The sequence below is a fragment of the Trichomycterus rosablanca genome, chromosome 19 (assembly GCF_030014385.1).
Source record: "Trichomycterus rosablanca isolate fTriRos1 chromosome 19, fTriRos1.hap1, whole genome shotgun sequence".
In the NCBI taxonomy this organism is placed as follows: domain Eukaryota; kingdom Metazoa; phylum Chordata; class Actinopteri; order Siluriformes; family Trichomycteridae; genus Trichomycterus; species Trichomycterus rosablanca.
In genome coordinates this window covers 24,684,688-24,695,362 of record NC_086006.1, presented here as the reverse complement: position 1 = coordinate 24,695,362, position 10,675 = coordinate 24,684,688, and positions in this window count along the sequence as shown.

Here is a 10,675-nt window from a genome sequence, read left to right as displayed (position 1 = left end):
GTCTGACCCCACCAGTCGATAAACACTGGTCTAGTAAAGCTTCCTCAGGAAAAATCTCTAGCAAGCTATATGTACCATATGAACAGCGGAAAACATTTGAGACACTTTTCAGCAACCATCCTGGTAGCTCACCAAGCCAGCCTTCAGATTTGATGTATTATGGAGAATGGAATTTGTGTGATGAGCTGTAGCCTTCCTGAGATTTAATGGACTCTCTCCACAGGTCCCCTGCCCCCCCGAACAGGCACATAAAACGCTTAAAATGTGTCTTTCCAGTAAGTCATCAAGCCCTGACCCTGTTCTGACCATGCTGTACTGTGTGATTCATGTGATTACAGCCTTGGTACGATGAATTATTCAAATTCCTGCGTGGACAGACTCTGTGACCCAACACCTGAGACGTGCATATCACAGAACACAGGAGAGCTATAAATGACACGAGTGTTTGACTTTGTACCTATAGGGTTTCATTTAGAAAGCGTTTGTCCAGCCTGGTGTTAAACTACACCCAAAAAAACAAAACACTACAGGTCATGTGTGCTGGTGAAATAAGTGTCACCTATTTTACATGTGAGGTTTTAGTCTTACCAATTTAGTCATTAACCAATTGACATTTGTTTATTGGGTCTCCCATTTCACATAACAGCCATCAGTCAGTGAAAGGTAAAGGCTTGTACATGCTTTTAACACAACACTGACTGCATTGTTAAGAGCAGTTTATGCGTCCGTTGTTTATCAACATGCTTGAAGGCGGCCTGTACCCCTTCCTGTCCAGTTGCAGTTACAAAATCTGCCATCAAGCAAAGCCACTTAACTCTCAGCTCCTGGCCATAAACCGCTTGCAGTGCAATTAAGGCATCAAGTTTCCAACTCAAAACCACTTCAAACCATGTAAACACTGTAAACCTGTTTGTAATTTCTAATCAAGTTTGTTTTTAGGTAATCAGTTACAGTAAGCTTGTTTATATTAGATCTTCTGTACTGCAATACGAACAATCAGCTCCTAGTCTTAGCAAAGAAGTGTTTTTAACCATGGCAAAACCAGACATGACGGGAGGTTTATTGTAGATGCTTCATTCACCTCTTTTGTAGCACAACTTTGATATTTTAAAACCAGCACCACTCCATCAGTGGAATGTCCAGACCAAACAAGCACAACTAATACCAGGCGGTCACTGAAGTTGTGGGATTTTGAGCATTGCTAAAAAGTACAGTTACATAACAGAGATGTTCTTGGTCATCTCTTTAATTAAATTGTTATTCTATTTTTTATCACATGCTTGTGAGACATCTTTGATGATGTAGATGATGTTTGGGTTATGAATACTAATCGAGAAAACACTGTACTCAACAAAAATCACTAGCAAACAATGAAATGCATGAAATCTGAGGAGGGGGGAAGATGACCACAACACCTACAAGACCCGGTGCAACCCTGACCAAGATAAAGTGCTTCATAGTAATGAAAAATTATTATTGTTGTTATTAATATTATTATTTAAATAGATTATAAAATAATCTGCAGATGATTTACCTATTGTAGGTTTACCAGTAGTTTCATTTTTCTATGAGACACTTTATCAATGTGATATAAAATTCCTACGCTCAAGAAATTCACCAGATCATCCAACAGCTCAGTATATTATATTGTATGCAAATAATCTAAAATGCTAAAAGTGAAATTCAGCCTGACTATTAAAAATATCACTCATGACCAAAATGGGTTTAAAAATATCTGGCAACCCTGATTTTATTTGTTATGTATGTTTATGCTGGACATCTGTGATTGTGCTGTTTTGATTTAAATGGAAATAAAAGTAATTTTATTTAATCTTTTTTGCTCAATTTAAAGCTTCAGTAAAGTAACTTGTAGAAATATGTTCTGTCAGCACTGTGAGTTTAGTATCAGCTGTTCTGAGCATCCACACACTGAATAAATACGTTTGTCATACGGAGCATCAACACACATTCACAAATTCTTTAGGGTGGTGGTGACAGAAACAGCTCAGAAATAAGTCTAAAAAGACAATTTTGCACATCAAATGTTGTTAATGATCCAAACCAGTCTGGTGTCTGAACTTTGCTCTTCTGTTTCAGCACTAAACCTACACGTGATGAAAGTTTGTCCGAGTGAAAATCATCTTCAGTCGTACATTTTATCCTCTCACAAATCTAAACCTTTCAGCAGCAGAAAACCCAAACTCCTAGTTCTATTAGCTTTAAGCCTGTGCACCTGTTTGGAAAGTCCTGAAAGTGAGCAGCACAAGTACAGGATACACAAAGCCACATGTGTAGATGAGTTTTGGTATGCAGATGTGTATGTGTGTGTGAGTTTTACTCTAGGATGTAACTTAACGCCGTTTTGAGTATTTTGTGGTTCTCTGTTGGCATTGTGTAAATGAGACACACATGATGGATTTTGGAAGAGTTCATGCTTCTCTACCCATAATACCCAGTGAGGGGAAACACGTATATAACAACTTTTATTTTAGTGCACATATTCACTTCATATATACACACAAAAAAAATCACCATAAATATCCAGTTACTCATAACATGCCTTCTGCTTCAACTATGTGTGCATATGTCTTCAACACAATGCAGTCAGTTTATTAGATCAAGTGATAAAAACTATGTACACTATATATAAAAGTGGTTTAAAATCTAAAGACATTGATTAAAATAGTTTAGGGATGGACTTCTCTGTAACTTTCCCTTTTCTCTTTTCAAAGCTTCCTTCTCTCACATGTGCTAATCCTACCCGATCAATTCCTGCTCCATCAATCTCTGCATTATTCTCATCCATTATGATTTCATTTAGTCACAAGATAGGCTCAGCTTTCAGTTCCGATGAGGATCCTGCTGTATACTGCTTCACCGAGCACATTTACACCCTGCACAGATAACTGAACCTCACAGACACGTGCTGTTAATACAGTGACCTGCTTCAGCTTTTACACTTACTTACCATAAATATAATCATTTATTTAGATAATGTTCCCCCTACCCTAAATGTAGTCGATTACTCACAACATTTTTGGTGTCTGAAATGCTGAAGTTGGGTTTGTGAACTGAAGAAAGACTTTCTCACCCAAAATCTTACAATGTATACAAAGTATTCAGCCCTAAATAATTTATTATATTTTATTGTGTCCAAGTGCTTGTTTCAAACATGCGAACCCTTCAAAAAAACAAAAAGTTGGGACAAAAAGGAAAATAAAAAATAAAAACAGACAACAATAATTTGCAAATACTTAATACTCTTAATAATAAGAGTATAAAGACTGAATATTTAATTGCAACATCATTGTAAATTTGAAAATGCTGTCAGCTGCCCAGCACAAAGTGGGGGTCACCATGAATTTCAGTCCAGTTCCTTTCCCTTCCCTTACAGTCTTTATTTATTACAGTTCACTTCACTATAGTCACTAAGTCTTTTAATAATATTATGGACTGTTGATGGTAAATCCCTAAATCCATTGCTATCATCTAAAACTGTTAAACTGTTTGCAAACTGTTCAGTGATTTGCTGCAAAGTGGTTAAGCTTACTTGAATGTAGGAAACAGAAAAGGAAATAGTGCTATTTAAAAATATATTCACTTTCTTAGCTTTAATCTCATGCAACATCAATAGTGCAATAGTGATAAGCTGTGTAAATAATTTTAACAGTGTGAATTAACAGTTCCATCAGGCTTTACAGACAGGGTTTTGGATGTGACTTCCATTACTCTGGTTTCTAGTCACTCTAGTGCAAAATGATAGAAGCAGATGTTGGACACCTAACATCTCTTGCCTAATAAAATGCATCTGAAGTACCTGGTAAATTCTGTAAATTCTTTTTTTTGTTTAAAAGCATTTCTTTAACGTCTCAGCATTTTGCTGAATACTCGTCCAGTCTTTTAATACAATCTAAAACCAGGTCAACCTCAAACTATACACCTCCTCCATTTAGTAAAATACTGCGCTAAGACTGGAAGCACAAATATCTGATCCATGATGTGTTCAGTTCACCCCTCGCCTACTTCAGGCCAGGATATAACTAAAGGAAATAAGGCAGCGGTTTTAGGAAGCTTTCAGACGTGTATCACAGTGACCCTGGTGCTACTGATGTAAAAGGCAGCATTGTTTGCTTCTTACATGTGAGTTTAATATATATTTTTAATCTGAAATATAAAAGAAAATGTTCATGGACTACAGGTTGTGAGGTTTATAAAGGTCTTTAAACTCACCATTTACCGTTCTTTAGAGCATCGTGACCTTCAGAGATCTTAACCTTCATTTCAATAGATATGCAGCCAGCTACGGAATGTTATTTGATTAATATCAAGCCTTTCTTTCATAAGGTGACTGAACAGATTAAGAGCATCTGGACCGAAGAGGAGAACATGGAAGTATAAATAGATTGGAGAACCACTTTATTTGGTTTGCAGATCTGATATAAACCATCATGTAGGTTATTTCCTTCCTTCCTCCATTCATGTAGGTCTGTTCCTTTAAGCTCATACAGGTGTGTAAATGTTGTTCCATGAGATCATGACAAGTTTGATCTGAACAACACATCTGGACATATGAAGTCAAAAACAAAGCCAGTTTGAGATAGTGACCTTTTGCTACTGCTAGATGTGACAGAAACCTGCCGTGTTTGCACCAAAAATGTCCAGAACTCACTATGGACTTTATCACAGACTGAACTGAATAATAAAGAACTTCAGTCGTTTACATTATTATTATTTTTTGCTGGATATAACTTTAAGTTCAATTTAATTGTGTGTATATATGGTTTGTGTAAATCCAATTTATTCAAATTGTCCTTTAGGCCACCCGTGGACGATGAAGGTCCCTGCTGATTCTGGTTCTTCTCAAGGGTTCTTCCTGTAATTTTAAGAGAGTTTTTCCTTGCCACTGTCGCCCTCGGCTTGCTCAACGGGGTTTTTGGTCTGTTGGTCGTGGCTTCTGTAAAGTTCCTTTGAGACAATGTCTGTTGTAAAAAGTGCTATATAAATAAATTTGACTTGACTTGACCTTAGCGTGAAAGCAATAATAAATGATGCATGTATGGGTGTGCTAATGCTAGTGTAATATTAATAAATAATGCTGTATTGGACAAACTCCAATAGATCAGGGTTTTCCAAACTTTTATTTTCAAACAACCCACATTTTGTCCATGATTTTTACCATGACCCAGGCAACACAAACAAAGCATCAAAACGAAACATCACATAAAATATACAAAATAAATAAAAAATATAAATGAAATGGTGGCAATCTGGTCCCACTGTGGTTTACAAGATGCAACGTAAAGCCTCCACAAGGGGGTGTTTGTGTATAAGTTCATTTTGTGTTTATGCGCCTGTTATAATTATGTAAATTATTTAGTAATTAATATTTTTCTCTGCGACCCATTTTTTTTGGATTCGCGATTTAACCAGGTTTAAAAAACTCTGCCACAGATGCACCTTAAAATCTTGGAAATCCTTTTAAGAAGAGTAGAGGTTGTAATAGCCATAACAGTAGGATGTCAAACAAGCTTCTGGTCAGGTGATGTGACTGGAAATTTGATATTTTATTAGTTATTTGCATTAAACTCACAAGTTTCTGCTTTCTTAGAACAATTAGCAGAGGTAAGAGACTTTTAGAAGGTTTCAGAAGTCCAGAGATATGTTGACCCTGGCATGGGCACCCCCGCAAACACAGTTTTGATTGCACACACATTCTTATGCAAGTATGCCATGTTCTTAACAAGCTGACCATTCTCGTAGAATGATAAACAAGTTTGGTGTGGAAAGTCGGCCTTGAGCTGGGTCGCTGAGCAGAGTTAGCCTGAAGGGGCAGTAAAGCAGGGTAGTAAAGCAGGGTATAAATAAGGCGATAGGGTGGATGGTATCCACCCTTCTCTTCTGTAAAGGCCTGTGTGTGTTTGCATGGTGAGAGGGTCCTCAGCTGAGTAATAATTAGATTTTTTGCTTTTACTATTACTCCAGTTGTCTGTCAATCTTTAAGGGTTATTTAGAATTCCCACAACAGTGACCACATACATTTAGTCATATAGTGTAAAAACAGTATTTACTTTATTATGATCTACTATACATGCATCATAAGTGTGATAATTCTTCAAACTTTAAGCTGGCAGCCAAAATCATGCCCATATGTGTTGTGTGTGTGTGTGTGTGTGTGTCTGTCTCTTAGTCTTATGCATATATATGCCATCTGTGTGTTCCCCATTGCTTTATAATCTATGCAGTGCTAATTGCATTAGTTGTGATTGAAAGGAAACCAAAACAGAGGGGTAGAGGGTCTCAGCAGGGACCCATGGTTTTAAAAAAACACAAAAAGTGAGGAACACACTCCTGGTAAAAGTGTATATAGGAAACCATAAAGCCAGTGAGAAAAGGAGACAAACAGAAGGGAGATTTATTTGTATGTTAATGCTGTGGTTTATGTATAGACGCCAGTGGCTTATTTGGGGGGAGAAATGTCTCAGCAGGCACATTTCGCCTCAAACGAACTCTTCTAATAACAACAGAAAGCTCAAACTCACTGTTTTTCACTCAGATCAGTGATAATGTGTGTGGATTATTGTTGCATTTCTTCATTTTGGAGCCTGAACACTGTGCATGAAGACGACTCTTCCACTTTATTACTCTTCAGCCCTGTCAGTGATGTAATATCCAAGCCATGCATAATTAAAGATTTAATAAAGGCCGTTCATGTTTGCATATGCCGTTCATGACATGAGTTTTATTCTTCTGAAGTTAGAATAAAGGAGGTGAAACTGCCACTGCAAAAGAAAAGTCAACAGAAAACAGCTGGAATGGCAGAATCAGGATTACAGATGTTCCTTTAATGTTAGAAAAAGTGTAAGATGTAGGATATCAGGTCTGGTTCAGGACTGTATGTAGTCTATATATGAAAACAAACCTTTTTACTCAGAATGGTTCCTGCACCTCTAAGGGACACAGTACTGTTAAGATTTACCTTCAATGGAGCTCAAGTACCGGTCTGCAAACAACCACACACTGTTATCTGTTATTCAAACTTCACAAAGCTTTTCACAATATACACTCAGGTAAGCTGTTTACTCTTAGATTTATTAGTTCATGAAATTGCCAGATGCTAAACCATAATCCATAATTTAAAAATCAATCTTACAGCTCCACAGTCCACTGATGTTGTGCTTTACAGTGGTGTGCAAATATCATTGCATATTTTGCACACTAAATAATTTCAAAACAAAATGGAAACCTATAAAAGTATAACATTTTATAAAACAATCAAACACCCATATCATCTCACTCACTTTCTTAACCGTGTATCCAATCAGGGTCGCGGAGCATGCTGGAGCCTATCCCAGCTTTTCAGTGGGTGCACGGCACACAGTAACACCCTGGACATTCCCCTATAGGGTAATTCAGTGTCTCCAATTAACCTGGCTGCATGTTTTTGGACTGTGGGAGGAAACCGAAGCACCCGGAGGAAACCCACGCAGACACGGGGAGAACATGCAAACTCCACACAGAAAGGACCCGGACCGCCCAGCCTGGGGATCGAACCCAGGACCTTCCAGATATGAGGTGAGAGTGCTACCCACCGAGCCACCGTGCACTATTTTTAAGGCACTGTACACATGTATAACAGGAAGAGGCTGATGTTTTTGTTTATCACATGCTCATCCGTTACGAACGGATACATTTTTATCTCACTTCCTCTAATGGTTCACCGTGACCTCTGGCCTCAGTGTGGGACAAAATATAGCAGATGGAAGGACCGCCTATGGTGATAAAAGCAGCACTAGAAACAGGTATACGCTGCTCCGGGGAAACATTTCCACTGCAGAGTGAACATCAGTTATTTAGTGTCTAATTTCCATCCATAAAAGCCCTGGAGGTTTCACAGTTTTCCATGGATTTCCGTCTGGTATCCGAAGATTTCCTTCCAAACAGCTGAGGGGCGAAAGGTGACGAGTCTGTGTTCTGAGTTAAAAATATATTGACTGTGTATGATTGCAGTGCTGGGGTGCTAGTAATGAAAAATGTTAAGCAGGTGAGCGCGCCGAGCCGCATGATCAGACGGACTGGAATATTCCTGCTGGGTGATGAACTTGGCATAACTGCGTCCCGGGTCACGCAGGGGTCGTGTCTGTAAGAGTGCAGACCCCTGACCTCCATCACCCAACCTGTATGTCAAAAACTCATCCCTACTTTCTAGCTCTCTTTACCCGTCTCACAGAATACTGGGGCAATTTATAGGTGTCTGATTGCCCCCTCCATACTACACACACACACTTATTTAAACTGCCCTCCTGTTGCCCTTGTCTGTCTTTTGTAGGGCATCTGTCTAGCGTCTGTTGCTTAAAGGTGAATGCTGCCTGTAATACCATTAAACTAGAATCAGGTGTTGCACACACACATTGGTCTTCAGCAAAATATTGTTTTAAGTTGTTTGTATCTGCGCTGATTAATAAGAATAAGAAGAGTAATAATAATGCAGGGTGGTGAAGCTGGCTGAGTGGGTGCTGCACTTCAACAGTCAGTCAGTTTAATTGGAGACACTGAATTGCCCTGTAGGTATGTGTGTATGTGTGTCTGCCCTGCGATGGACTGGCACCCCGTCCAGGGTGTTACTGTGTGCCTTGCGCCAATTGAAAAGCTGGGATAGGCTCCAGCACCCCCCGTGACCCTGATTGGTTAAGTGAGTGAGAAAAATAATATATGATAAATAAAATTAAAATCATAAAGGTTTACAGTAAAAATACAAAAAGAAATGTTATTTAAAAGGAGTAAAACTACATAAAGTCAGTAATATACTGAAATAATCCTAAATATGCTTCAGGAGGGAATGTTAAATAATAAAAATGCTGATTAAAACTGTACGAATTTTCATCCTATAAAGAAGAATAAACAGTAAATGCTTCATCTTGGCTCAGTATGTTCACTGTTTGTTCAATAACAATCTATTAGCTCAGATTTTACACAGTATAATTTTGATCTAACTAAAATAGTTCTTTAAGAAGATTTAAAAGATTGAAAGGTTTAAATCTCTATATAATTTACTGGAGTTTCTCAGGAGCTAACTTATTTAAGCCATTTATTATTGACATATTGTAGTGAGCTACAGCCACACATTCTGATTTTTAAGAACAACTCTCTCATATCCAAAACCTGCTTGTCTGTAAAGCATCAAATGTTAAACAGCACAGTTTCACAAATCAGGAATCTTCACACTGCCAAAACTTTTTACAAATGATCTCCACCACCTGTTGCTGAGCGGCCCATTAGCCAAACCTCTGTCAATAATCGTTCATTCTCATGTATGAACTGAATTTCATCATTGAAACCTGTCACCGTGTCTTTATGAGAATGATAAATTTGTTTTTGCTTCACTGGCATGAAGAGTTTATGTGAAAAACAGCATGTTCAACCCAGGCCATGTGAAATCGGCCTCGAATCGAAGTCCCCGTGCTCGGATTAGGAATCTGGCTGGAAATAAAGATCAAAGATCAATATGGGTGTTAAAAAGGACAAGATCATTTAGTTCCCTTAACAAAGTGTTGAATTAATGACTTTACAACGTACAATGTACAATATGTCGTTTCTGGCTCTGTACTGTTACTGGTGGCTGCTGATGCTCACTGTGGGGTCTTTGGATTCTGGAGTGAAGCTGTGAAAAAAAAAAGAAATACATTTTATACATGTTTACTACAGTTGTTTAATTTTTCATGTATTCATTCATTACTAACACAACAAAACCAATACAGTAGAAATTTCATGTAGATGTTCATGGAGTACGATAGAGTGAGATTTCACTCTCTTTGTTATACTGATAACATTTACAGATTTAAAGTTTTGCAGCAGAGGTCGTGTTTACTGTTTTACACTTCAGAAATCAACAAAATACACCGACAAGGCATAACATTATGACCACTGAGAGGTGAAGTGAATAACACTGATTATCTCATCACGGCACCTGTTAGTGGGTGGGATATATTAGGCAGCAAGTGAACATTTTATCCTCAAAGTTGATGTTAGAAGCAGGAAAAATGGGCGAGCGTGAGGATTTGAGCAAGTTTGACAAGGGCCAAATTGTGATGGCTAGACGACTGGGTCAGAGCATCTCCAAACCTGCAGCTCTTGTGGGGTGTTCCCGGTCTGCAGTGGTCAGTATCTATCAAAAGTGGTCCAAGGAAGGAACATTGGTAAACCGGCGACAGGGTCATGGGCGGCCGAGGCTCATTGATGCACGTGGGGAGCGAATGCTGGCCCGTGTGGTCCGATCCAACAGACGAGCTACTGTAGCTCAAACTGCTGAAGAAGTTAATGCTGGTTCTGATAGACAGGTGTCAGAATACACAGTGCATCACAGTTTCAGGGCTGTTTTGGCAGCAAAAGGGGGACCAACACAATATTAGGAAGATGGTCATAATGTTATGCCTCATTGGTGTATGGATTTCAGCCAGGAATGCCCAAACTTGCATTCAGCTCTGTTCATACAAGCTTATTAAAATCATTCCCATTTAAAATTAATTCAAATTAACATCCTGCCTGATTAGAAAGCAGTTCTATTCGTTTATACCAGTTAAGCTTCAGTTAGGCAGGGATTAACTAATCAGGAAGGGTTAACTAATAACTAAACCTGCAGAAAGTAAGTAAACATTTTCAGGGTCCATTTAAACACCCA